Here is a 27,198-nt window from a genome sequence, read left to right as displayed (position 1 = left end):
GAATAGAGTTAAGCACATGCTTGACTCTCCTATGAAAATTAATAAAACTTAAGCATTTTAGCTCTGACTATCTTGTGCTCAAAATGTATAACTATATTTTTATATAAAACATAAAGTCTTGACACCTTAAGTCTTAATCTTCAGATTCCTCAACTATTAAATAAATACATATATTCAAGGATGGCTAGTACCCCAGTTTTAAACATTTGTGCAAACTTTTTTTAAAAAGAAATGTCATCAATACACATGAAGCTTTGAGCTCCATCATTAAACAAAAACAAAAACCTAGTTTCCCTACTCAAAGCAGGTTCAATCTAAATATTGATAAGTAAGACTTGTGAACTGATTCAGGCTACAATCCTATGCACACTTAACTAGAAGTGAACCCCAATAAACTAATGGCCTTTATTTCTGAGGAAATATGTTTAGAATTGCCCTGCACATAAGTCTCTTTCCTTATGGTTCTACAAAGTCTAAAGTAGTTTCTGTAGCAGTCAGTAATGTCAAAGTAGAGTAGCAAAAGTTAAAGGTCAACAAATAATCCAGAACAAGAAAAGTATATTTAAAAGTAGATATGAGTGTTTGGGCCAGGAAGGCAGATTTAATTCCTTTAATGCTATTACCTAAATTGCAGAAAGAAATTAAACAGATTTACAAACGTTTGGGCCCAACATGTTAAAATGCCCTCTAAGTTAGTACTATAATCAAATTCAGACACATTTATTCAGGTTTAAAACCTTTTCCTTTTTTTTTCTTTACAACCTAATGTAACAAAGATTCACCAGAATGACAGTGCAGCCCAGGGCAGAATTTGATCAGCCTTTTATATTTACAGGTGAACTTGCATAAAGATAAAAATGTCAACGGACTTACATGCTCTCTCTCTCTGCTGCTGCTCCCAGTCGAAATTGAAAGAATAGTCAAATGTCATTGGCACATCCTTAAAGACATTCCTGGGTGTGTTGTGATTCCCTGTTTTGCCAAACGACGCACTAGGTCACTGAGGGACATGTTGGTACACACAGATTAAAAACCTACACTTACACAACTGACCTTAACCAACTCTCCACGATGTTTTTTTAGATATGGTCATTGCACCTCATGTAAATATGCATTGCAGGTGAAAGAGTACACTAATAAAGAAGGCTTTAAGTGTGTTTTGCAATCATTTGCCACATACGCCACTTCATGCGTAATTTATGTGATTATGTGCAGTTGTGGGTTATTGTATGTAGGACCCGCCATTAGACCCATCAGGGTCAGGATATCTGAGCATCGTTCCAGAATCAGAAACGGTGTTGTTGACGTGCCTTTGGTACCACACTTTACTCAAGCGTCACATTATGATGAGGATCTAACATTTTTTGTCATCTTGGCACATCAGGGACCTATTGATTAGGACAAGCTAAAAAGATTCTTTTGCAGAAAGAAACCAGATTTATTTTTCTACTCAACACTTTACATCCTTCAGGCTTGAATACAGAATTAGATTACAGCTGTTTTTTATGAGTTATTACATGGTTAACATCTTAAAGGAATGTTATCAATTTCTTAAAAAAACTATTTATGGTTTTTAGTTAAAATATGGTCTCTTTAAGAAGCATTTACAGAAATTATAGCCACCTGTGGTTGTAGCCAATATTGCCTCTCTCTATATAAAGAGGCATTAGGTTAATGGTCATGATGACTGAATCCATTATGTTCCATGTTTCTGATATACGAAAATACGGTATGTAAATTTATTGTTTAGTATGCATGTTATGCTACTTGGTTTTGTGTAAAATTGCATGACATTATGCTCATTTATATAATCCAGAGTATGCACGGCTGATGAAGCCCAGTTGGGCGAAACAAGGAATTATCATGGAATCCTTGTCCTATTTTCTGCATGTGCCATTCTTCCAAGTTTTTCTTCTGATACCTACATACAAGGAACTCTAGAATTCTTAAGCATCTTCACGTGGAACACTACAAGATTGATATAAGAATTCCACGCTGTGGATATTGCCAATATAAGAACTGAATAGATTATATTTCCTGATCTATCTGATGGACTTTAATTTCTCATTATATGTTTTGTTTATATAATACATTGGGCTATAGAACCATATATTTTGATATATGTTGAATCGCATTTTAAAAAGAATTTATATAGTTACATACAGCCTGTTACGTTGTTTGTGTTGATATCAGCTGCTCCCAGTTCGCCACCACAAGCAGAACTGAATGAATGGAACTACATTTCTTGGACACTATTATCTCCCTAATCCTGTAAAGCAGGGGTAGCACCTCTGGTGTGTTGATATTTTCACCCCTCCCATTGACAGACTCTGCTGATCTGATGTTTTGAAAAAGGAGGGGGCAGAAACTGCTCTTCTACTCTTCTGCTCCTGACTGACTGCTTGACTCTGTGTGCGGAGAGAGTCTCATCTATGTAGATGGCTGAGTGGGAGATGTAACACTCATGTAAGCCAATAGTTCGTTAGTTTGTAGTAGCTATTAGAAATAAAAGGAGTTATGCTTCACAGCTAGCTTCCGCGTTATTTATACTCTGCATGAGTCTGGTGCTCACAATGCACAGTTGTGGGTCCAATGCACTGGGACCTGCATTCCAGGATTGGAAGGTCTCTGAAAGTGCTCCAGTCGCCTAGCCCAGTCAGGTCAGAACCAGTTATTGGGCCCATTCGCTGACATCGGTTGAAAGGCGTACTGACATGGAGTTCAAGATGTGCTCCTTCTGAGGTAGTTTGTCCACCTTTAGTCCCCACCCCGCACTCAGCTCTCACCTGTGGCTCCTAGATGTTGAATGGTCTCTTTAAATGTGAATGTTCATTATTGTTCCACAAGATGTGTATGTCTTTAAGGGCCAGAGCAAATAACGAGACCGTTTTACAGCTGTGAAACAGTATAGCAGGTGCTGCTAAGTTGTGTTAATTAAGCTGTGTCAGCAATTGGGTATAGTGTATGAAGAGCAGCACCTAGCTTGCTCAGTACCCTGGGGGATGGGTTGGTGGTTGGGTCATGCTTGTTGATATATTTAGCGTAAAAGGAGTTTTTGTTATTAAAACCTTGATAAAGTTATTTTTGAGTTCCTTGTAATGCGTGGTCTCCCCAGCAAGCTTTCTGCTGCGCAACTAAACTGCAAATAGCCAACACTAGAAGGTGTCAGCATGCAACAGTGGTCACATGCCAGGATCAGCTTCAACTGGCCGGGTAAACCAGGTGAGGGTAGCCAATGGGTCACAAACCCTCAATGAGTTACGGATTTCCCCTGCATGTGTAGACAGGCTCAAGTGGATTGAGCAGATGAGACAAATAGTGGGTCCAACAGTCATGATGGTGGTTTCTGCACATGCTGCAGAGGGAAGTGAGGGGCAGATGGGGCTCAACAACATAGGAAGGTAGCACTTCCGGTCAGCGCCAGCAACGGTAATGGCGGATTTCCTCCGATCTCCGGAGGAAATCTGCTTCGTGGAGCTAGGGTTCTACCGCTACGGCGAAGCGGGGACCCGAAAAAAATCACAGGCGGGGAAGCCTGTGAACTAAAGGCTCGGCGGGCTCCATTTGCGTCCCCCCCCCCGCTGCAAAGGATCCTTTTTAAAGGCTCCGGAACATACCGGGGGTGAGCGGCGCGGAGCTGAGAGCTGTTTACCCGTCTCCGCGAAGCGAAGCCGCATGCCATGGTTGGAGAGCGCTGACTTCTTCCTTTGAAATTTGGACTAAAAGTAACAACCCGTGAGTAATACGGAAATTGGATATTAAAAATTTCCTTTTTTGATTCGGCACGAGCGGGGAAGGCGCAAAGAGGAAGTCCGTCTCCCCCTCTTGTAAACATTTTAAAGCAAGGACTAGATAACTAAGGTTGAAAAGAACATCTTCTTCGTGAGAAGTTAAAAGTAATTAATTTCACGTTTTGGCAGTATAAGTGAATGTGCTGGAGGATAAGAGTTAATTTTGAGAGTGGAATTGCTACCCCCCCCCCCCCAGGACCCGGGAGCAATCCGCGAGGGAGCCTGTTGGAGAGATTTAGAAGACTTTGACAGCTGTCAAACTAGCTGTCAAAGCTGAGAGGGGGAAAAAAGAGAGAGAACTTTGTTTCTATTGCCTCGGCTGGTCATATTTGTTACATTTAGGTAACAAATTGTCGAAAATAAAGGAAAATAAAGGACTTTTGGATTTACAACTGGAAGGAACACTAAGTAACCAGTACTCCCCTAGAGGGGGCTCTGGGACATTACAGAATGGCTGTAAGTGGAAAAATACAGACTGCACTTGAGAAGATCTTTCGTAGCCTGGGAAAACTTCAAGAACAAAGCATTGTTTTGGCTAGAAATGTTACAATATTGAATGAAAAAGCAAACAAACCTGCGGAAATTGGAAGGGACTTGACTCAAGTCTTTGTACCAGAACAAAAAGACTTTGTTTTTGAGCTAAAAACTCTTGCAGCTGAACAAGAAAAGAAATTTGAGAAACTTGAAGAAGATACACATGACAATTTAGAGGGAAAGGAAGGAGGAGCTATAATGCAGCAGAGGATTAAAGAAAGAAGTAAAAAACAAGATTTGGATTACAATTTTAAATATGGAGACCTGGCAGGCCAAAGGCCTGTAAAGATGGACACAAAGGAAAAGACAAATCTGATTAAAGTGGAAGCAGGAGTTTTTGGGACATTTGGACTTAAAAGAAGTAAAAAACAAGATTTGGATTACAATTTTAAATATGGAGGCCTGGCAGGAAGAAGTATGGATCTTATGGGGACAGAGCTTCTCCGAGATTTGGTGTTTATCATAAAGGACTATCAAAAAAACCGGCAGAGAGGAAAGGAGAGAGACTTAAGGGCCTCGGATGTGAGGTCACCAGGCTGATACCAGATGGATTGATGGACATCGGTTGGAGATTGAAACCGGGAAAAGCGGGGAGTGGGGTTTTGGGTATCCAAAGGCGGTACAAATATATTCTGTTTTTTCTTGTAAATAATTTGTTTTGTTATTCTAGATTAAAATGGGGAAATGGAATTGGGGTTGACTTTAGAAAAAGGTATTAAGAATAAGTTTTGATGTATAAAGATTGAGGTTTATGTTAAAATTGGTTAAGCAAAAGGATTTAAATATAATAAGGTAAAATTTGGGGATAGGAACTTGTTGAATTAAAAATTGAATTGGAATACAAGAAGGGGAGATGTGGGGAAGTCAAGGAAATATGTCACTGAAAGTTATATGTTTGTTTTTTGTTCTTTTTTGTGTTTTGTTTTTCTTTAAATTTTTTGAAAATTTCAATAAATATTCTATAAAAAAAAAAACATAGGAAGGTAGCTCTAATCCTAAATCTCCTCTGTGTTGCGGGATATCTTCAGGAGAAGAAAAGGCTAAGGAGTACACCCAACACAAATCTGGAGTGGAGTCTCTAAGACAGTTGGATGGTGGCTTGCATGCCTCTTTCCAGCAACTCCTGCAGCAAACTTGGTGCCATACATATGGCTCTGCTTTTCTTTGAACCACATCAGTAAGGCTGAGAGGAGTCTTGTCATCTGGGCAGCCCAGAACCTCCATACACACTGCCCAGGCATGTGCTCTGGGGAGGTAATTTTAGTGCAGCTAAAATAGCAGTTCAACTTCACACAAAAAGGTGCATTCTATTGCCTTTTGAGACAAATGGATGCCAACAACAACCTACACTTACTCCGCCTGTAGCAAGAAGGAAGTGTTGAGCCTCAAGCCCATTCCCAAATTTTCCTCAGGGCAAACCTCCTGAACAAGCAAAGTTCCACATCAATATTTTTGGAAAGCTTGTTTCCTAGTATACTTAAAGAACTCTAACAGTTTGAGCAGATCAATACATATATTCATAAGTTTTCTCCTTACAGCTCTGATAAAAAAACATCAAAATGTACCTTTTCAACTCCAAATGACAGCTTCTCTTCCTATAAAAATTGATTTATGGAATTAGGTTACCAACTGCATTCATCTAACACAGCCTTCCCCAACCTGGTGCCCTCTGGAACTCTGGCCAGCACAGCCATACAATAAAATGGAATATGCACAAGGTACAATTGTAAATCAAATGTTCAATTCTTTCAATTCAATATATAGGCTGTGACAATACCAAAAGCATCATGGTTAAACCAAAAGATACAGTTCTAGTTGATAAGTAAACCTTTTTCCTTCTCTGAACTGTTGCCCGTATAACAATAATGTATTCTGCATCCAAAAAGTGCCTTGAGAAACTACACTAAATGAGCAAAAGCCTGTAAACAAGCAAAATACCTTGTTGTCTATATAAGCAACAGAAAAAAGGTTTAAAATCTAAGATGCCAGTTGGAAACAGAGACAAAGGACACAGCTACATTTCTTGTGAAACATTCTATCATTAATATTTGAAAACATTCTAAACCTTTCATCAAGTACAGTATAGCTCTGTGATTTCCAGTTTCATGTTTTTTTTTTATTAAAAAAAAACCTGAAATTATGTTCTGGACTACTGATGCAGACTATTATGTTTCACCACCACTGCTGTATCTGATATGAAGCACTGGGAGACACTGTAATGCTTCGTGTAAATTTGTGGGGGCTGGGGAAAGCACCCATTCTCCAAATATGTAATGAGATTTGAATACAGTACTAGTATTAAAATCAATTTCAAATACAAAACAGACCCAGACTGGAATAAAAATATCCACTTAAAAAACTTGTTGAAAAAGGAAAGTCTTCAATAGGCACCAAGACAACAGCTGTCTGATGTGCAGTGGGAGGAAGCTCTAAAAGGCCACCTGCTGTCACAGTAAACAAGATTCCTACTTCATACAGAATGGACCTCTTGATGAGATGGTATCTACAGGGTGCCCTTTCCTGCAGAGGACAATGATCAGCTGGGTATATAAGGGGTGAGACAATCTTTTAGGTATTCTGGTCCCAAGCTACAAAAGAACCCTAAACTTAGCCTACTAGCTAACTGGCAGCAAGTGCAGCATTTTCAGCAGTAGAATAACATTATGGCAGTGACTGATCATTGGACAGCCTACGCTAATGCATTGTACACAAGCTGTAGCATCTGAGCCCACATAGAGTGCATTGTAGTAATCCAACATTAAGTTTACCACAGACAATCGAGCTACCCTGGTCCAGAAACAGTTGCAGCTATCCTTCCCGCTAAAGCTAGAAAAAGGCACTCCTAGTTACTGAAGTCACCTAAACTTCTAGTCAGAGAGATGGATCCAGGACCAACCCAACTATGAGCACACTCCTTCAGGGGGAGTACAACCCCATACAAAACAGGAAATTTCTCATTCTCCCTGTAGTCCCCTGAAAAGCTGCTCTACAAGTTGAGAGATCCTCCAGAACAACATGTGAAGTGGTGCTTGGGTATGCAGGCGTGAGAAGGGGAAACTGGCAAAAAATAATTTCCCCTTCCTCTGGTGGGAGGCACCAATTGATCAGAGACCATTCTGTTCACAGAAGGGCATGTCTGGATCCAATCCATTATGATTTGATTGGGCTTTTTTTAATCACATGTTTCCATATGACCAATCATACTGAAGGGGTGGGGAAACTATTTTGGTTGAGATGTTACCCACACATGCCAATCTTATAAGAGGGCTTGTTTTTTTCCTGAATGAGAAAGAAGGGGAAATGTCTCTTCTAAGGCAATTTCTGCCACCCATGGTTTTAATGTACCTGCATTAAGAACAAACAATGGCTGTGTACCGTGTCAACTGATAAAGTGTGGTCTTTTTTTAAATCAACTAACTAAATATAGAACCCTAATTATTCTGCTTCATTAACTTTTTTACACAATGTGTACAAATTTTGTCATCAACTTGCAGTTAACCAGTGTACTCAAAATTCAAAACAACTGCCCTGAGACGTTTTATATTCATTTGCCTTTGAAATTTCTAGCAAAAACAGAGGGGGGGGGGAGTCAAGGGAGAATCACACCCTTTTAAAAAGCCTCTTCCTCAGACCTTTCACTATGCAAACACAACTAAATTATCTACTAGTTCATTTAAAGCAGCCTGGACAGGCTAACTGACTTAACAGTACGGTATTTACAAAAAGGAAGAGGAAAGATTTCAGAAGTTCTGCCAAAATTTCTAGCTCTGGAAAACAGAGATGTTACCCAGAAAGATTACACCAGTTGGATACAATATTGGATACAAAACTTGCCCACAAATTACAACCTGGTCAATCCAACATGACCACCAATCTGTCTTTATGCATTTTTCTACTTTGGGGGAACTTGCTATGAACTCAGTTTACCTTTGTATGCTTTGTTTAGGTTTATTTCACTGTACCTACATAAGGGATTTGCTTTGTTTTAGTTACAGTGTAATAAATTTCCCAAGAGATATATAGGTCAAAGTTTCAGAAGTCTAATGTTTGACATTCTCACATTATGATCAATTTAAGCTATGATTAATTAACAATTAACTCTTGATCATTATAGTTCAGATACCGTATTTTTCGCCCTATAGGATGCACCTTTTCCCCTCCAAAAATGAAGGGGAAATGTGTGTGCGTCCTATGGGGCGAATGGAAGCTTTCGCTGAAGCCTGGACCCCTCTCGCGCTCCAGGCTTCAGGAAGCTATCCGCAAGCCTTGGGAGCCCGGCGGAAGTTCCCGCCGGGCTCACAAGGCTTGCGGGCGGCAGCCTGCAGCCCGAAGCACAGGGCGTGCTCCGGAGCGCACCCCGGGGTTTGGGCAGATGTCCGCAAGCCTTGGGAGCCCGGCGGGACTTCCCACCGGGCTCACAAGGCTTGCGGGCAGTAGCCTGCAGCCCGAAGCACAGGGCGTGCTCCGGAGCGCACCCTGGGCTTCGGGCAGATGTCCGCAAGCCTTGCGAGCCCGGCGGGACTTCCCGCCGGGCTCCGAAGGCTTGCTGATAGCAGCCTGTTCTGGGGGCTGGGGTCGGGGGAAGCACGGGCTTCCCCCGCCCCAGCCCCGTGCCTGGGGGAGAAATATTTTTTTCCCCTTTATTTCCCCCCCCCCAAAAAAACTAGGTGCACCCTATGGGCCGGTGCGCCCTATGTGGCGAAAAATATGGTACTTGTCAAGCACTGATATTTAAAAAGAGGAATATTTTCAACAAAAGCACCAAAACATTACCTAATTCATTTGTCAGGTCAATTCAAGCTTGGGTCAGTACTGTAGTCTTATCAACTACCTTAAAATGCTAAAGACACTAATAATCGTGTAATGGTCTTCTACCAAGTAGGGAATCGCCTACCTACATCAGTTGCTGAAATAATAAATTCAACAGATGGTAACTCAAATATATTAAAAGCTTTTTCCTCATCTCACCACGATCCCCAATCAACAATCAAATTCCCTTGGTTCCCCAACTGTGTGAACACTAGTACAGTTACTTCCACCTATTTGCAATAATATAAAGTTGATGGGGTAAAATGGCCTCTTGGGTCCCAAAACAGAAGCACATTGGTCAAGTTTACATCATCATTCCAGACTACATAAGTGTCTCTCTCCTTACTCCTGCTGTCTTCCCTTCCCTCCAGGCCTTTGTCCTGGCTTATTTTCCTGCTTTGGTAACTTGACGTTAAGCCAGAATTCCCTGTTTCAAACAAATGGAAGGCTCTGGATTGATACAAGCCAGAATCTTCTCACCAAAGCTAGAGAACAACGGAAGGAGGCAAAGGCAGAGAGGCCTAATTCTCATTCTCAACTTTATAAACTAGTAACAGCTGGGTAAGAATACAAGTTCTTGCCCACTAGATAATACTGCTCAAAAATTAAACAGCCTAGTTAATACAAAGGACATGTGTAATAGGAATCTTACCTGTCAAATTAAATTTCACTGTAACATTGATTATATGATGGACTTGTAGACAGTCATTTGTACTGAAATACGTCACACCTTTTGCTCAAGCTGTGAGTACCTAAAAATAAAAAATATTAGTATAATTTTAAAATGGTATTAGAGATGGCATTTCCCCCCACTACAAAGCCAAAGTTATTTGAGGCTGTTTACCTGCTCTTAAGGTGGTAATGGCAATTTCCTAGCCACAGAAGTGGGCCAGGAGACAGTTTCAGTATTTGCCCCTTCCAATGAGCTCTTATTTACAAATAATGTATGTTGCATAGATGAACTGACTGACAGTGCTGAAGGGCAATCAAGAATTACCACTTCCTCATTAGAACTTTGTCTAACTGTAAGCCCACTGGGTACCTGCATGCCCCAATTCCTCCATCCTAATTTGATCTTCCAAGTTCTGGAATTACTATAACATAACAGTACCTATGGAAACTTCCTCACTGTGGTTTCTTGACACAGGAAGGCTTAACAGTGCAAGCTTTTAGAATCTGTGTTTCACTCTGCCCAGTGCTTTACACAACAAAGAAAAGCTAATAATTAAGGAAGTGATTGCATGCAGCTATGTCAACCAATATTTTTTACCATATCCGTAAGCCCAATATGCTATATTTAGTGTCTTAATATGATTAATTATTATTTGTCTTTAAAAATGGAGCCAGAGAATAAAGCCAGCCCTCTTGTGACATCTCTTCTGCTTCTAAATGAAACCAGGCTATCGTCCAAATATAGTTAGACTGAAGTGATAATGTGAGAAAAGCAGAGTCAACTGAATGGCTGTTAAGGATTAGAAATTAAAATTTATACTGAATGCAGTATTTATATTCTGGTTCCTTACAAAACAGATACAATTGGGCTAATCCCAAATATTTCACTAAACTATCAGCAAGCATATATGCACTAACTTTTCTCCCATTGCTTCAATTCACGTAAGATGTTTTTAAAAGAAACTTTATTAATTTTTTTTAAGTAAAGACATAATGCAAACAACATCAAACATACTGATACAAAAGAGAGAGAAAAGGAAAACTATAATGTGGTAATCCAGACATCCAATATAGGAAAGTCAATTTGTTTACCTTTTTTTACATAATTTAAGATTCAAATTATGAATGAAAAGGGAAGTCCCCAATATGTTTCTTTGTTGTAAAAAAAAAAAAAGAGATACACATATATTTAAAACTTCCTTTACAGACAGTGCTGAAGACTCTTCCTAACTTCAATTTTAGAATACTTGGATATCCACCATATCAAATTTCTTTCCAGGGTTGGGGTGCTCTCTGATGGCCCTTTTGCATTTATTTAAATATTTTTTTAAAAGACTGCTGATGTGGAAAAGGTTCCAGCAACAAGAGGCTTTTTTAATGTAAGTGGAATAGCTCAAGGGCAGAGTGCCATAAATTACAGCCTCATTTGCCAACAACAGGAGGCCCTGAAAAAATGCTAATCTGCCTGCACCAAGCAAAGCTTGAGCCTAATTGGCTGCCTTCTAGAGTTGACCCCCAATCATACAACCACCAAGGAAGTACTACAGAGGGAAACATTCTAGGTCAGAGATGGAGTAACTCTGCACTGAGTGTTTTGCACACAGTGGAAAAGGCAAATGCTATATCAGACAACAACACTAGCTTACATATCTGGCTAATTTTATACCAATTATGAAAGAGCCAGGATTATTAAACTGTGCATTGATGGAAACACCACTACAAATAAGTATTTGTGTCAAAGTCTTTCCTTCAAACAAAGTGTAGGTCAGTATGTTGGGTTGCATTTATCTAAGTTCTACACAGAGTTGACCAGGTAAAATTAAAGAACCTAAGTTAGACATGTTCATTAACTTCCATGGGTCTATACTTGAGTAGGACTAGCACAGAATACAACCCAATATTTATCATATCAGTACCATGCCCTTTCCCAAAGGAACTCAGGGCAGTGTTGTCAGAGAACCATGTTTCTCTGTCATTTTAAACATGTCTCTAGCAGCTCGATGCAAAAGGAACTCCATTTTGTCTATGAATGTATGATAGGCTGACTTTTAGATACCCAGGGTAAGAAAGCCCTCCAGTAATATAGATTATGAAGGCATAAGACATAAGAGCCCTGGAATATGCAGGTGCCTTCCTCCCTGCCTAGGTCTTAATGGAATCAAATCATACAGGCACATCCATTTATCAATAATCGATCTACAGTTCAGACTTAGGAAAATCTCCATGCATAGGGAACTGGAAAACCTACTAGGAAACAGATTAACACCCATTAAACTTAGGAATAACCAGTGTTAGAAACTCAGATAGGCTAGGGTGACTGTGGTTGATTATCAGTTAAACACCTGGTTAGTTCAGATTACAATCTTGAGCTACTCCATGTGCCCCAGGAACAACACATCAGGTATTTTTCGAAGTCTAGTATTTGGTCAGGGCTACTTCCCATTCCAGGGACGTGGGTGGTGCTGTGGGTTAAACCACAGAGCCTAGGACTTGCCGATCAGAAGGTCGGTGGTTCGAATCCCCGCGACGGGGTGAGCTCCCATTGCTCAGTCCCAGCTCCTGCCAACCTAGCAGTTTGAAAGCACATCAAAGTGCAAGTAGATAAATAGGTACCACTTCAGCAGGAAGATAAATGGCGTTTCCGTGCACTGCTCTGGTTTGCCAGAAGCAGCTTAGTCATGCTGGCCACATGACCCGGAAGCTGTACGCCGGCTCCCTCGGCCAATAATGCGAGATGAGCGCCGCAACCCCAGAGTCGTTTGCGACTGGACCCTAATGGTCAGGGGTCCCTTTACCTTTACCTTTACTTCCCATTCCAAAATGAAACAAGGATTGCATTCAACTTTTATTCAGAGTAGACCCATTAAAATTAGCAGCTAACTTAGGTCAACTAACTTCAGTGTGCCTACTCTGAGTAAAAGTTAGTTGGATATGACTGCATATCCCAACCTAACATTAATCCTAACTAACTGGCATCAGCATGAAATGTCACAAAACAAGCCCTTGAAAACAACCTTACAGTGCAGATGTGCTGATGCCCTTGCAAAGATAAGAAAGATAAATTACAGTTGCATACAAGCAGCAACCCTGAAACAAATATCAGGAGGTTTTAGTGTAAGCAGGACCAATGAAAAAAGTGCAAATGAGCCAATGCACGACAATATCAGTTGAGGACACTGAACAGCAATATTAAGGTATATTCACTACTACATTTGGTGGCAAATTACAAGCATGTGGCACATACCAAAAGACACACACCCCACTCCTTTTATACTTTTCATAATCTTGCCTCTCAGCATTATAGGAAGTGCTATGCCTCCTCAGAGTATAAAACGTATATAGGGGTTCAAGATACACACCAGTTCCATCACTGTGATCAACTAACCTTCTGTTGCATTGAAATGACCCTTTTTTCCTAACCTACTTGAGACAATATCGGGTTGATTGATTGTGGGTGAAAGGAAAGAAAGAGAATTTTTTAGAAGGCATGTAATCCAGAGAAGTCAGAGAGACACTTGTAGTAGAATAAATATGTGCACTGCTAAGGACCCAATGCTGTAGTTCTAAGGCTTGTAATCTAAGCCATGCTATGATGTGGGGTGGAAAAATAGCCATTTGATAAGTTCATTAGGAATAATGAATGGATACCAATTATAAATACAATATTAGGGAAGGTTGGCAGTAAGTTGTATTAAATGATTTTCATCTGATTATCCCTACTAAGTATGTGAGAGAATAAATGTATAGCACTGTTTTGTAAATTGGAATGAGAAAAATAAAAATGGGAGGTCAATAGCAACCACTAATCCTCCCCCCACCCACTTAAATTTAAACAACACAAGGGAAATACATGCTATTGTCTTTTAATTTTTTTAAGTATTTGAATAAGAATATCTACACAATATAACATTTAACCACATTAAGTATGTTTTAATTTCCCCTTCCACTACTGTATTTCAAGTCAAACACTTGTGTTGTATTGGGACCAAAATAAAAACAGGGAATACTTTCAATGTTGTTTTCTAAATACAAATAAAACAAACATGTTAAAATGGGAAAGCAGGTAGTTTTCCAATGTAAACTGGAGCTTTCTGATGACAAGAGCTGTTTGACAGAGGAACAGACTACCTTAGAACATGGTGGACTCTCTGTTATTGGTGTTTTTTAAATAGACATTGGATGGCCAGCTATGAGAGATTTTTTCAGTTACGGCTCCTGCATTTCAAGGGGTTGGAAGAGACTCTACAATTCTATGAATCTATTATTTCCCTAAGAAATTAGTCTATTTTCATTTTTCAATTCAAAATTTTCAAGAAAACACCACTAAAGCCATCTTCTTTTAAAAATGAATACAACCCACTTCTGTCCAAATATGCAGTTCAATGCTGGAAAAATCATACATATGAATGAAACACGGTGAGTACAGTTCCACAGTAGCTCTTCTGCTTAATATATATATGGTTGCACATCCTTAAACTCAGGCTCTGCTAAGTATACAGATCGCCCAAGAGAAGCAGGCAAGTAAAACTAGCCCCATCAATAAGAAATAGGCAGAATGATGGAGATACCAGAAAAAGCCTCTCTGAAGTGAGGTTTATACTGATATAAAACTTGATGAGCTTTTCAAGCAATTTGCCCGCCTGCCCCCAGCACAGATTACGCAGAAATCCCTCCATAAGGATTTAACTGCTCGTGTCCTTACTTTTCATTCCTCCTGATTTTAGTTATGCATACCAATTATCTTCTATTCTTTGTATATATGGTCCTTGATTATATGTAACATTTTATTGATTTATTAATTTGGGGTTGGGGAGGAAGAGCACAGAAATTTACAAATAAATAATATTGCATAGATTTGTTGTATTACACAGTGACCTTCCCAAAAGATATACCAGGTTCTTCAGTTTCGCCCCTACACCTCTGAGACGGGAAGGGTTCACACTGCAAAAGATATGTTCTCAGTTGCAACAATATTCCATACATCAGGGGTCAGCAAAGTTTTTGTGACTTGGGACCGTGACGCAGACGCTGCGGTGGGCCGGAGTGTGTGTGTGTGCGCACATGCGCAAACACTATTTCCGACGCTCCTTCTGGCGTGGAGGAGGCGCACACAGTTTCCCATTGGCTGCAGGAGCTTGCTGCAGCCAATGGGAAGCCAGCCAACATCATGGAAGGCGTTCCCCACTCTGCTCCGTGCTGGTTTAGCACAGCGCACGGGAGCCGACTGAGCAGGCGGCAGGAGTCCCCAAGCAGGCGGTGGGGGTTCATGGGCTGGTTAAACAACCCCCATGGGTCGCTTGTGGCCCATGGGCCTTACGTTGCCGACCCCTGCCATACATCAATATCAAACACTTTGGGATGGCTGGGATTTGGCAGCAATAACTAAATCTAACACATTATTTGCACAATTGCTTCTTCTCATCATATGCCAAGCTTCAGATGATACATCAAAGCAAGCTACACAATACATACATTCTGCATTGCCCAGGAAGCCTACCATAAGAGTATTCATATTAGCTCCACAGACATCCTATATACTTTGGGCATATTAACTTTCAATAGAATTCAGAATGCCTAACTGCTGTCTAAAACAACTGAGTTTTGCAATTAACGCTGCACTGCAAAATCCAAGGTGTTGCTTGTCAACATAAAATATCTCACGTCATATCCATATCTAACCCTTTCAACTGTACAGAATGGTTTTAACTGTAAACTGCATTCATAGTCACAAACACACTGACAGCATTATTCTTGAAATGAAAGGCAGAATAATAATAATAATAATAGGCTATGGTTTAAATTTTAGTGTTAAGCAAATGAGTCTTGGGGTCCCTTGTTCTCCACTTCCCACTTCTCCTGCAGCATAACCAGTGTCAGAAACTCAGATATGTAAGCTAGGTGCCAAATCACTCCTTAAACCAAGGTTACAGTCACCAAAATGGAATGTCCAGTTCCCATTTGGGGCAAGCCAGTTCTAAAGTCTTATTTTTCAAATGATGGACTGACTGTGATTGATTATCAGTTAAGCATCTGGCTACTTCAGATGACAACCTTGAGCTAGTTAAGAACTTTGAGAAGAAAAGTCACTTTATCCAGGGACCATCCACATATACATTGGCTTATTCCTACCTCTTTTTCTTAATGGTGACGTGGACCTTCATAGCACAAAAATATTCTTCACAACTGAAACCAGGGTTTATGTGGTTTATGAAGCTGGCTTGTTTCAGTAAATCAAAGTTAGGATTAAGCACATTTCAGTTTGGATGTTATACTACACTGTGGTTAACTGAAAACAGAACCACAAGTTTCCAGCCTCATCCTCATAGCTGCACTAGAGGAGACCAGAATAAGGAGCTGATGAGCACATGACTCATTCAGCAGGCCACTGTAAATTAAATATTATGTTCACGGAATTGATGTGGCTAAGAGGGCAACTTGTACAGAACCACTCATGTGAAACAACAGCTAATCTAGGACTTGAACCCAGGCTCTAATTCAGCACTGTCCAGGGATACCTTATCTTTCACATGGTCATGCAATACACAATAATGGAAGTCTTGCATCTGTTATACAAACACCTGTTGTCCCACAGATGTAGTTTTGATCGCTTCTATATGGCTAAGGGAGCAATTCTAATTATGGGAAGCCAACGTAATTCACACAGCCTTAAATTAAGCCAGTGTAAAGTACACCAGATCCATACATGGTTCAGGAGCAGGGCGACTGGTGGCAGAGCCAATCTAGGCCTGACAGAGGGAAAACAAGCCTTTAAAATACAGTTTGACCTATACCACACTTTTTCCCAGTGCAAGTTCCACTGGGCTGGTAGGTCACATGACTGAGATGAACCAAGTCAGGAACAGCATAAGTTCCCTCAGCCCGGTCTCCCACACAACACCCATTTTGCAAAGTTTACGCCAGTGTAAATTATGCCAGTCTCAGCTCAGCCAACTTAGCCAGGGTTGGGGACTTATACCAGCTGAACTAGGTATCTCCTGGCTAAACTGGAGATTCGACACATCCTAACTCACTCAACCCAGCGGATCTAGGGTGGCACCCTAAAGCAGTAGAAATAAGGGTGCATAATAGCCATTAACACAATCTATGGAGTCCATTCACACTTCCCTTTACTGCATAACTACAAAGATTATCATTGCTTGCGTTCATACTTTGCAACAGAGGTGGTCCATATAGTTCCAGTAAAGGTAAAGGACCCCTGACAGTTAAGTCCAGTCGCAAACGACTCTGGGGTTGCAGCACTCATCTCGCTTTACTGGCTGAGGGAGCCGACGTTTGTCCATAGACAGTTTTTCTGGGTCATGTGGCCAGCATGACTAAGCCGCTTCTGGCAAAACCAAAGCAGAGAACAGAAACGTCGTCTACCTTCCCGCCAGAGCGGTACCTATTTATCTACTTGCACTTTGATGTGCTTTCGAACTGCTAGGTTGACAGGAGCTGGGACTGAGCAACAGGAGCTCACCCGCAGGGATTCGTTCCAGTAAGAGGTGTTAAACATTCACCCCACTGGATTTTAGTAGGGTCAACAAATCACAGCAGTTGGTTTTTCTCCCTCTTCTAAATTCCAGGGTAGATTATCCCATTTGTAGGACCCACCATAAAACCCTTCCTTTACATACTCTTTTCTCCATTTAGGAAGATGAGCATCTATTTAGGAAGATGAGTATCTTCCAAGACAAGGATCATGTAATATATTAGGGTTTCTACTTTCATGCCACATGAAAGCAGCCTCCTGTCTTATCTAAAATGCGGGTCTCTCCTTCATATCTTCAGGGAACAGAAGATCCAGATAATAAAGTTAAAGTCTAATCTCTAAATTCTAAACTAGGGATGAAGCAATTGTTCTATACTTTAAGATGGAACAAAACCAATCTGAAATATCAAGTGCATTCAGGATAATAGCCCTCTCTTTGATTTTCACCACCTTACCTATCCCTAAACTGGTGACTTCAAAACCAAGTCTCACCATTTGATATTTTCAAATATTCAGTTACAATTCAGATTGGAAGTGAAGCAGGAGGCATAATCTCTACAAGAAGTAAACATATCCGTCGCTGCCAATGGGTGTGTACTGGTTTAAAATCCTCAGTTATGCCAGAGATATAGATGGCAACTACATTCACATGTTCCAAATAGTCTCACAAACTGCAGCAGGAATGGTCAGCTAGCTATGCAATAAGGAACAAGATACAGTATCCAAATAGGAGGTCATTTCTGCTCCTATGAAAGATAGTCTCACTAGAGCCAGAGGCAGTCTCCAAGCTAGAAGGGACAAGTTACTTGCCACACCACAAGGTACAAGGAAGTTAATTATCTTAGTGTATCTCCAGTCTAAAGTGAATTAGTCGAAGGGACAGGGCAGCAGATGTTATAAACAAACCCCCTACAGTGCTATAGGTTATTCCCCAGGCAAAAGTCTCTCCACCCAGTTCTCTTCAGAGGAAGGAAATGGTTTCTGTTGTCACTGATACATCAAGTTACACCCTGGAGTAGGCCAAGGCAAGTTGTCAGCAACAAACAGAAGGGCAACAAACCTAACCCCAGGAATGACTCCTGCCTCCAGGCAAGACTGTCTGACTATTAAACCCTTAATGATTTGGGGCCAGGGTTGTTATTTTAAAGTAGTCTTCACTCATTCAAACCTACTCACCAATAAAATCAGTTTGGTTGATGGGTGCAAAAGATAGGGCTTTCTTGGTGGTGGCCTGGCAATTGTGGAACTCACTTCCTATTGCACTACTACACATTTAGTGCAAACCTTAAAGCATGCCCAGAAAACTCGTATTCCAGACTGCCTTTAACAGTGTTTATACTATTGATTCTTGATGCTCCATGCTTCTTCACAATTTTGCCTTCTTATGCTTTTGATACGTTAAATGTATCCTAATATATCTCATATCATTGTTGTACGCCACATTGTGAGGGTTATGCACTAAAAGACAGCCCATAAATACTTCCAATAAATGAATGTTGATGTCTATCCCCACAGCACTGGTAGCAAATTAGGTCCCACACTTACAGACAGGGATGTTCCCCTCCTTGACCTGTAATGAACTACACACTTTTGGCTTTAGTGCCAAAAGATGTGAAATATTTGCTATTCTCCTTTCTCTGCTTTCTTCCTTGCATTGGGAAAGGTGCAATTCTTTGTCACATCTGATGTGACATCAAAATGTCACATCTTAAACGTCCCAAGTTCCAGAGATGAAATTTCAGTTTTGATGACAATTAGAATCTGTTCACCACCTCAATCTAGTGAGTATAAAACCATGAGAGAAATATAGCCACACATTCATGAACAGGTTCCTCTATCCCCAAAAGGAGGAATGAATAGCAGGGTGCATTCAGGCTTATGATGATACCACATCCACAAACTTCAAACTTCTCAAACCTGAAACCCCAGCTGTTGTTGGACTACAATTCCCATTATCCCTAGCAGCACCAGTGGTCAGGAATAGTGGGAGTTGTAGTCCAACAACAGCTGGAGATCCAAGTCTGAGAAACATTGTCCTAAGGTAAATGGAGCAATGCAAACCAAGAAAATTGAGGAGGTTTTAAGTCACAGTTGGGGAACATGAGGCCCAGAGGCTGATTGTTATCATGCAGGCCTCTCTATCCAGTTGTCAAAACTCTAACAGGCCACACCACTCCACCAGTCCTACTTCATAACTCCTTCATTGTTTTTGTCTGGTTAGCATCTGTCCTAGAACTCTTTATCGTGTTTCTTGATTGCCTGGATAGAGGACAGAGGGGTGTGTGTGCATGTGTAGAAACTGACTGTAGAAAGGTAAAATGTAAATTCATCGCTTCACCAACTTTTCCCTCTGGCACTGACAGAGCATATGTGCACCCCCACCCCAAACTGCCCAGATGAGAATGCAGCCCTCCATCTAAAAAAGGTTCCTTACCACTGCCACAAGGCCAAATTATGCACGCAGCACCAGGATTATCAGCTGAGCTGAAAAAATAATTCAAAAATGCAACCAGCCTCTCATGATGACTCCAGGGAGTTGGCACCTATGGCCCACAGCAGTCTTGCAACCAGAACTACCTTATCTGCAGAAATCAGCAGATGAAATTTTTCAATATGCAGAGATCAGCATGTATAGAGGTACTAATAAATGTCTGCAGATCAAGATGCTGTTCCGAGCACAGGAGCAGGAACCCCAGCAACGCATACACAAATAAGGAAGTTGGCAACCCAACTCAAAAGCAGAGAAGTGGAAATCAGATGTAGAAATGCTTGCTTGGACTTGTGGGAATGCGGGGGGGGGGGGCAAGTGGGACTGAAATGTCGATGGATATGTGTGTCTGTAAAGGGCGAGTTTGAACCCTTCAACAACACAGGGGCCTTATGAGGGGGCAAAAAAACCCCCTCCTCCCTCCAAATAACATCTCAACCTAGGAGTGAGTAGGAGAGGCAAACAGGAGCATAAGAAACTGCTTTACAGACCACTGGCCCATCTCAGCCCAGCCCAGGAATGCCAGCTAGGCCCCACAACCATGGGTGCCCAGGGCCGTGGGTGCCATGCCAGGATTTTTGTTAGGGTGGGCAGGCAGGCTTTTACCGGGGGTGGGTGGGCATAACCTCAGTTTTTAAAGTATTTTTATTGATTCTTGCTGACATTTGGGGCGGCTGGCCCCTACATGGGGAATTTTGCGTGTGCTCAGGCACCCAGGAAACTGGCACCTATATCCCAGCTCACACGGACTGGCAGCAGCAGCAGCCACCTTACCTGCAGGCGCTGGGCCCCGAACCTGGGTCCTCCTGCATGCAAAGCAGATGCTCTGCCGCTGAGCTGCAGCCCGACAGGGAAGCTGCCTTGCAGCAAGTCAGGCTAGCGCTGGCCCCCGGTACAGTTCACGAAGAGGCCGGATCTCGTCCCCCACCCCACCCCACCCCACGCCCTACCGGGGACTGAGGCACTAGGGACCGAGGCCGGGGCACCCCACTGGGTGCGAGGCACCTGCCCGGCCACGGCCCTCCCTCGAGGAGGGAAGGCGCGGGTCTGGCCCCTCACCGCCCTCCCTCCCTCTCCGAAACGAGCCTGACGGGTCCGAAAAGGGCCTCTTCTTCCCTCAGAGTGGCCCTGTGAGGGAAGGGGGGGGCAAAGCCTCGACGCTCTCCTCCTCACAAGTAGCTCCTCTGGCTCCCTCTCCTCAGGCGGACCGGGAGAAGGTTGTTTTTTTGGGCCCACCCGCCCCCCTCGCCCCGCTGTGGGGCTCCAGCTGTTTCCCTCAGTGCCAGGCGCCCAACCGGGTCGGGAGGCGAGGGACCAGAAGGACGGCGGCAGCGGCGACGGTTAAGCGCCCTCGGCGGTTGGTTACCTGGCACCGGCCTCTCGCGGCGCGCGCGCTCGCTCGCTTCCTCACGAGACCCGGTTGACACCAAGGCGGAAGTGGGACCCTCTTTTTCTTCGTCGTCGTCGTCGTTTTCACCCCCTTCTCCCTCGCTATCTCCCTCGCCCTCAACCCCGCCCTCAACCCTCTTTGATAGGCAACCGGGGAGCTTCCAATCGAGCCCCGCCAAAGGGCCGTGACGACGTTAAGCCCGCCCCGCGTCCCTCTCCTCCCGAAAGCCCACCAATAGGGCGCGGCCTATGCTAATGAGAGAGGGAGAGAGCGGCGCCGCAGACACACAGGCATCGTCTCTCCCACGCGTGCGCGCGCGCGCGCGCATGCCGCACGCTCGCTCGCTGGGGCGAAGGAGGCTTCGGCCAATGGCGTGCTCAGTACGGGGCGTGGCCATGCAAATAGGAAAAAAAAAGGCGAGAGAGGGATGCTTTGCGAAGCATCCTGAGCGCTGCCGAGGGGCTGGCCAGGCGTGGGGCGTTGCACATCCCTAATGTGTTGCACGGGGGTCTTTGCACGGCGTGGGGTGGGGTGCTTGGCTTGCATAGCCAGGGAAGGTTCAGAGAAGGTCCGTCGAAAGGGCCAAGGAGAGGGAGTTTTCGAAATCATGCATGGCATAGAGAAAGTGGACAGTTACTCTCCAACCTCCTCTCTCTCATTTTGTTATTTATTATTTATTTCGACCACTTACATACCGCTGGTAGTTAAACAAAACTCTTAAGCGGTTTACAACACATCTTAAATAAACAGCAAATATCAAAACAAAAAGGAGAGAATTTCTACGTTCTGTAAAACTTAACCAAGCAGAACACCCTCGTCAGTATCAAAATAAACATTGCCACATAAAAATCAGCTGCAAAAAATAAAATAAAATGCAAGATCTCATATAACACAAGAGTTCGTGGACAGACAGCCAAGTAAGCTGAATGTTCTAAGATTCAGGACATACGAAAGAAAGTGCAGAGTTAAACTGTGGAACTCCTTCCCCCAGGAGGCAATGATAACCACTGACTTGAATGGCTTTAAAAGGGGATGACACAAATACACAGAGCAGAGGGCTGTCAATGGCTAGTAGCCATGCATGGCTATGCTCTGCTTCCCGCAATGTTTCTGAATGCCAGTTGCTGGAAACCCCTGGAAGGAGTTGCACTCAAGTTCTGCTCACTGGTTTCCCACAAGCCCCTGTGAGAACAGGATGCTAGACTAGATCACCCACTGGCCTGATCCAGCCGCCTATTCTTATGTTCTTAGGTTATGTTCACTCCTTTTCCTTCTTTTTTGCATTGCATTGCTTTGCATTGCATTAAAGCCTATTCATCTCTTCTGTTTTAAGGTGGTGCAGCAGCTGTGCATGTGTGTTTGGAAGCAAAACCCTCTCTTTTTCTATTCTGATTAACTCTCCCAAGTTTGCAAAGGACTGCAGCCTTAACAGTGCACGTCTGTAATCCTAACTCTGGCTACTCAGCAGTAAGCCCTGTTGATTTCAATGGAACTTACACCCAGGTAAGTTAACCTGGGAAACTCAAAATGAGCTGGACCATTGCTCCATCTAGCTCAGTATTGTCTACACTGACTGGCAGAGTCTTTCCCAGCCTTACCTGGAGATGCCAGGGATGGGACCTTTTCCTTGGACATGCAAATCAGATTCTATTACCCTTCCCCAAGCAGAGTTAGGGTCACAAACTAAGCCTGTGTATGGATGTTCAAAAGTAAACACCATTGAAGAGGGCTCACTCCCAGACAACACTGCAGTGCTAACCCTACTTACTTGGGAGTATGCTCCAGTGAATTCAATAGGCTTACTTTTGAGGAGACACAATTTGGAATTGCACTGTGCATGCGTGCAATTGCAGTCTTAACAGCACAATTGTGTGCATGTCTGCTCAGAAGTAGTTCCTTACTTTCAGGTTAAGTGTGCATAGGATTGCAGCCAAACCTTTATCGTATCTTAGAAGTCTAATATTGCAACCCTGAAAACAAAACCAGCAGCAGTAGGGCTTATTTCTGAGTACACATAATCAGGAGGGTGGGTCTCTCTGTAAATGCAGAAAGTACCTCTTCATACAACAGGTAGACTTGCATTGTTTGTGTTCATTACTTGCAGAGCTCACAATACGAGTTTGGCCTAGTTGGATGAACAGATATAGGTACCTAATCGTAGCCTAACCTTATGCATGTATGCTCAGAGGTGAGCCATACCATTTTCAAAGGCTCTTCCCTGCTGGTAGCTAGGTATGCATAGGTTAGAAGTCCCAGGCAACAAGTAACCCCACCCCCACCCCATTGAACACTGTAGAACTTCCTTCTGAGTAAATATTTATAGTGTTGGGCTGCAAACTGTTCTAGATACACGCAGATGTCTAATCTATTACCATATATTTAAGTTTCATATTCTACCAAAGTTCTTGATGATACTTATCAAAGCAGATACTAAACAATTCACACTTTTAAAAAAATAAAAATAAATAAATCCAAAACTATACAGATCCTGCGTACAGTCAAGGCATGCTGACTCACAGCCTGTAGCTGCCATGTGATCATTATTATCATTATTTATTGAATTTACCGTATATACTGCCCTATACCCGGAGGTCGCAGAACAAAATCAAAATATAAAACCACAAAATATATAATCAAAATAAAAACAACAACCCAATAACGTCCCCCAAAAAACCCACATTTTAAAAGGGCATGTGATTAACTTATGAAGAGGTGTGTGTATATATATATAAAACACAACAGCACTTTGTCATAGTCATTGTATGACTCACACTCTCTGCTGGCATCGCTCTTTACATCTCGAGGATTCTGTTGATTCATTACAAGACACCTCACGCCTTCATTATGCAATGTTAATTCCACAAGCATGTGCTGACAGCGCTTGGCTGTCCATTCTATGCCAGGCAATTAACTGTAACGAGATGCACGAGCTTTTGCAACTTAAGAGGAAGATGCATTGACACAAATTTTTAAATCAGAGGTGGGGGACCTTTGTCAGCCTGAGGGCTGCGTTCTCTTCCAGGGAAGCTTTCGAGAGCCACATGCCAGCGGTGGGCGAGGCCAGAGGAAAAGTGGGTCGAGCCAGTGCCAGTGTGGTGTAGTGGTTAAGAGCAGTAGACTCGTAATCTGGTGAACCGGGTTCGCTTCCCTGCTCCTCCACATGCAGCTGCTGGGTGACCTTGGGCTAGTCACACTTCTCTGAAGTCTCTCAGTCTTACTGAGTATTTGTTGTGGGGGAGGAAGGGAAAGGAGAATGATAGCCGCATTGAGACTCTTGAGGGTAGTGATAAAGTGGGATATCAAATCCAAACTCTTCTTGTTCTTTGTACAGTAGGCAAATTTCTGCATGCACCCTTCTCTAACCTGCATCCAGGCAAATGAGAGTCATCATCACAATTTTAGGATGCATTCCAGCCAGGCAAAAACATTCCGGGTGCAAAGCAAACCCAATGAGGGGTGCGGCTCGGGAAGAGTTTCAGGGGCGAGATTATGAGGGCTGCATTTGGCCCACCCAAATGCTCTAAATTGAAAAATAAATCCTCTAGAACAGCCTTTTGGATTCCTAGATGTTGGACTACAACTCCTATCATCCTGACCAGTGGCCAGGGATGATGGGAGTTGTAGTCCAACAACATATGGAGACCCAAGGTTGAGAGAGGCTGCTCTAGAAGAAGTAGTGGGGGGTTAAGACTGAAAGGATGACTGCACAGACATGGTGGGTCCCTCCTTTCTGCAGCAAATGTGATCAAACATAGACATTAAAGCCACCTTTCTCCACAGAGCCTATGTAGCAAATAAGTTGCATTGCAGGCTGAAACTATTACAGCTATCCATTCTAGCAAGAAAAATCCCATGCAATGGAAGCTGAAATCCACTGAAAGCATGCTCCAGACAGACATGCAAATATATATTTTTAAAGGTGGGGGAAGTGGAAGTTCCAAATTTCTGATGAGGTTTCAGCTTAATTCAGTTTTGAAGCCATTTTGTGCCTTCGGTATTTCTAAAGTAGAGAATATCCTATATTCCATGCGCTCAAATCAATTAAAAAAGAAAATAGTTAATTGTCGGGAGGAAAGGCTGCCTTAAGTGGTTGCTTTTCCATACTGTTTCACACAGGTTCTTATATCCTAAATGCAACAGTTTTGCCTTGTTTCTCACAAGACAGGTGTTATGTACTGAAGTTCTCACCCTGGGCCAGCAGGGGGATACTGTAGATAGTTTTCACTCAGGTCCACATATGCAAATAAGGGATTGAAAGTGACGTTCAGTGATTGGATAGTTACAGAAAGTTGTTACAGTTGTGTTGTACAGGACAACAGTTGTGTTGTACTGGAGCTCTATATAAGCAGGCTGGCTGAACCCTTCAGTTCAGTTCTGTTCTGACCTGTGAATAAACAAGAGCTGTTTGAAGAATTGCTGTGTCGTCTGATATGTTCACCCACAACTTAACAACAGGAGTGTGCATTTTCCTCTATGGTGTTAATTTGCAAGGCATTTGCCATGTGTAGTCTCTTCCACTACATGCACCCATAGTTTTTGTGTGCATAAGAACATAAGAAGAGCCTTATGGATTAGGCCAATGGCCCATCAAGCCCATCATCCCATTCTAACTGTGGCCATCCAGTTGTCTACGGCAAGCCTGCAAGTAGGACCCAAGCAAAAGAGCCCTCTCTCCGCCTGCAGTTTCAGCTGCAGCCGGTATTCAGAAACTCTAAACATTGTGGCCCCTACTGAAATCAATGGCTTACTTTCAGGGAATCTTATAAACCGGGTTACTCTTTCCTTGTTGTTGTTTAGTCGTTTAGTCGTGTCCGACTCTTCGTGACCCCCTGGACCAGAGCACGCCAGGCACTCCTGTCTTCCACTGCCTCCCGCAGTTTGGTCAAACTCATGCTGGTAGCTTCGAGAACACTGTCCAACCATCTTGTCCTCGGTCGTCCCCTTCTCCTTGTGCCCTCCATCTTTCCCAACATCAGGGTCTTTTCCAGGGAGTCTTCTCTTCTCATGAGGTGGCCAAAGTATTGGAGCCTCAGCTTCAGGAACTATCCTTCCAGTGAGCACTCTGGGCTGATTTCCTTAAGAATGGATAGGTTTGATCTTCTTGCAGTCCATGGGACTCTCAAGAGTCTCTTCCAGCACCATAATTCAAAAGCATCAATTCTTCGGGGATCAGCCTTCTTTATGGTCCAGCTCTCACTTCCATACATCTACTCTTTCCTAGATTCCCCTTGTTTTTAACAAGAAATATTTCTCAATGATAGGGCTGCATCTAGACACATCAAAGAAGCGTTTCAGTTTAAAGTGCCATCAATTTAAACAGGGAAAACAGGTACAGTGGTACCTTGGGTTACATACGCTTCAGGTTACAGACTAATCTAACCCAGAAATAGTACCTAGGGTTAAGAACTTTGGTTCAGGATGAGAACAGAAATTGTGCTCCGGCAGCGCGGCAGCAGCAGGAGGCCCCATTAGCTAAAGTGGTGCTTCAGGTTAAGAACAGTTTCAGGTTAAGAACAGACCTCTGGAACGAATTAAGTACTTAACCTGAGGTACCACTGTAGAGAAAAACAGGACCCCGCATCGCCATCTCTTGGTGGAAAGTTATATCACACACATAACGCATATAAATCACTTTTTCTTTATCAGGGTAGCTGAGTTCATGGTGTAATACACTTGCAGAATGACTGAATAGTGTGACATTTCCCTTTTTCTAGCTTTTATTTTGATTCTACACTGCTCCGGCAAGCAGCAGAAGAGTGGGGGACGGGAGACCATTTTTAATTCATTCACTGTACACACAATAACGCAAGTCCCTGCCCAGATGAACTTACACTCTAATCTTAGGGAAGGGAAAAACAGCAGAGGAATAAAAGGGATAGAGTGACAAAGGTCACAAAATATGTTTGTAAATTCATTTTATACTTACTTTATCATCATTATCAGTGGGGAAGAGGGAAATTGTCTCTCTCAGCCTCCTCATAAGATCTGCTTCCTTTCATCCAGCTTTAACATTAACATTCAG

General features: G+C 42.6%; 1 protein-coding gene and 1 long non-coding RNA gene across 4 annotated transcripts in view; one reads left to right on the top strand and one right to left on the bottom strand.

The window, feature by feature from the left end:
- The window catches only part of OSBPL2 (oxysterol binding protein like 2), a 71,705-nt gene extending 50,212 nt beyond the window's left edge, over positions 1-21,493 (bottom strand). The window contains exons 1-2 of one of the 3 annotated variants that reach the window (XM_083618860.1): positions 21,153-21,493; positions 9,787-9,886 (exon numbers count right to left, since the gene is read on the bottom strand). The gene's annotated coding sequence lies outside the window, so the exon portion shown is untranslated. Of the gene's footprint in view, positions 1-9,786; positions 9,887-20,560 lie in introns of all 3 variants that reach the window. The other 2 variants (XM_083618862.1, XM_083618861.1) reach the window with 2 other exon arrangements.
- LOC310764900 lies at positions 2,455-6,351 on the top strand. The gene is made up of 3 exons (XR_014549335.1): positions 2,455-2,809; positions 3,170-3,401; positions 5,309-6,351. It is a non-coding gene; the product is annotated as an uncharacterized lncRNA (long non-coding RNA).
- Positions 21,494-27,198: the final 5,705 nt, after the last annotated feature.

This window comes from Podarcis filfolensis (genome assembly GCF_964270895.1).
Source record: "Podarcis filfolensis genome assembly, chromosome: 6".
NCBI classification, from domain to species: Eukaryota; Metazoa; Chordata; class Lepidosauria; order Squamata; family Lacertidae; genus Podarcis; species Podarcis filfolensis.
This window is presented reverse-complemented; position numbering and strand designations above follow the sequence as displayed.